This window comes from Microtus ochrogaster, unplaced genomic scaffold (genome assembly GCF_000317375.1).
Source record: "Microtus ochrogaster isolate Prairie Vole_2 unplaced genomic scaffold, MicOch1.0 UNK16, whole genome shotgun sequence".
NCBI classification, from domain to species: domain Eukaryota; kingdom Metazoa; phylum Chordata; class Mammalia; order Rodentia; family Cricetidae; genus Microtus; species Microtus ochrogaster.
In genome coordinates, this window is record NW_004949114.1 from 5,359,058 (window position 1) to 5,361,724 (window position 2,667).

Below are 2,667 nucleotides of genomic sequence, written 5' to 3' on the forward strand. Positions count from 1 at the left end.
ACACCTTTAATCCCAGCACTTGGGAGGCAGAGGCAGGCGGATCTCTGTGAGTTCGAGACCAGCCTAGTCTACAAGAGCTAGTTACAGGACAGGCTCCAAAACCACAGAGAAACCCTGTCTCGAAAAACCGAAAAAAAAAAAAAGTTCACAAGAATGTGTTTCTGTGGTCATTAGACCTCTGTTCTCCCTGCATGCCTGATTTATATTTATATTCTACATCACCATAGGCTATATATGAATTATTATTTTGAACTATTTTTTGAAGATTTACTATAAATAGTTGTGATTCATAATTAAAGGATATGGTTATAAAGAGTCATGATGTAAGATTTTCCTAAACCTGTAATTGTAAGCTAGAAGAAGGAAAGAAATGTACAAACTTGGCAAAAATCTGTTCTCCTTAAATGCTAGTGGACTCTGGAATTTCCAAGCCTTTGGAATAATATGAGCTTGGGACACAGGAGCCTAGTGAGAACCAAGAAAATATGGTAGAGAAACATGGGTGGTTATAAATGTATAGAAGAGTCTTCATATAGAGGGATGTATACTTTCCTGTATTCTGTCATTTATTATCATCAGTCTCTGTCACCAAGTATTTTTTTTAAAAAAATACATCTAATATTTACACATACCCAAAGTTCTAACTCTAATTTGTCCCCTGAAGCCCCTTGATCTTTCATTGACTGTGTTGCAGAATCAGATGCATAGAAGAGACTAACCCTCCCCACAGTAATTGCCATAAAGCCAGTAGCAGAGACTTGTTCAGGACTGTACACCACTAAAAAGATGTAGAAACTCTTACATCCTAGCATCCTACCCTCTTTACTGCTACTTTATCTGAACATGTCCCATCTATCCTCAGATTGATTCTTAGATGAGTGTTGATCATGACTTTTTCTAAATTGTGTGTTACAAACTTTAGCTGCTATGATAATGAAGCTTAGGTCTGTATTTTTAATTTTCTTTTAGTGACTTTGAATGTAGTTATAGTGAATTCCTTAACAACCTTTCTTAGGGCTTGTGTATCTCTTATCTTCAGTAGCTGAACACATTTGTCCTGTAGCTACTCGGTGACGTCTAATCCTCTCACTGGTATCTTCATTGCTGTGTAAGCTTAGAAAAAGATAACACCTAACTAAGGAACCTGATCTCTGAGGCAGAGTGAGGGATGTGTGTCACATGACTATGGGAAATCTTTCACTGTCTCACTGGTTTGATTATATTCTCTTCCTCTGTCATTTCAAAGGTCGTAGCAACTGGGAGAGGTCAGAACATGATCCCTTATTTCCATAATGATAGTGCCACGTGACTCACCTTAGTGTTCTAGGGTGATGTGGCTGATATGCCAGCTACTCCACACTTCAGCTTCTGTGTAGGACAACACCCAAGTCCTCAGCTGACCTCCAGAACACAGGTGTGTATGAGGATTATGTCATCTGGAAGAAGACTAGAATCAAGCCTTCAGTGTGAGCTCTGGAGGCTTAGACCTTGAGAAAATATGAATATTTTCACACAAAAATCTGTTGACATTTTGAAGGTTGCAGTTGTCAGATATTTCTCTTTTATAAGGCCATTTCCATATCCCTGAATAAAAGAGGACACTGAAAACTCTAATCAGAAATAGTTCAATAAAAATGTTCGTTACTCTGCACACCAGAAGCCAAATCAAGGAATTCAATATTGTTTTGAGATGTTTGTTCTTGTCTACCTGTTTAACAATAACAAATCATACATCAATGGTCTGAAAGTATAAAAGCTACAAATCAATTTGCTTTAATTAACATCTTTCTAAATATTACTATTTGGTTGTTGCTAGTGGTATAATTTTAATATATTGATGACATGTAATAAAACTTCAAAACTCTCTTATTATTTCAAACTGATTTATTAAGAGCTCTTCAAAAATGATAAAATATATTACACAAATGATAATGCTTATCTCACCTCTCCACATGTGTGTATGTGCTTGTGTGCATACATGTATGTGTTTATGTGTAATCTAGGTGCCAACTTTGAGTGGTTCAGTTCAATATTCTACTTTCATCAATAGATAGGTCAGAAAAACTAGCCAATGAAGCAACAAAGTAAAACTCACCCTACGTTAAGTTGATCATACACGTGAACAAAACATCACAATCACTAGATGCACAGTGTACTTTATTCTCTGTAGCCATGAGAACTGTCTTAAAAATAGATCACATTTTGACCATAAAAAAATCTTAACAACTACAAACGGCTTAAAATAATTTTCCCTTATCAGACTAAAAATCAATGCTAATGAAAAAGTAAGAAATCATGTAAAACAATTAAGATTAAGCAATAAACTCTTGAATGGCTAACAGGTCATAAAATAAATCTATAAAGGAATTTCTTAAATTCCTAAAAATTAAATCAAAATAAATGTGAATACAACAAAGAAAATGTTTTCTCTCAGCTTCCATTTCAATTGAAAAATTTTTTTTTCTCAGAATATATCCTTAACAGGTTCCCTCCTCCTTCATCCTTCCAGATACTCCCTGCCTCTTCACCCTGCCAATTGTGTAGCTTTTTTTCTCTGTCTTTTCAGAAAGGAAAAAGGTAAATGAAAAACAAAAAATGTAGAATAAAGAAAATAAAAGCCGGGCGGTGGTGGTGCACGCCTTTAATCCCAGCACTCGGGAGGCAGAG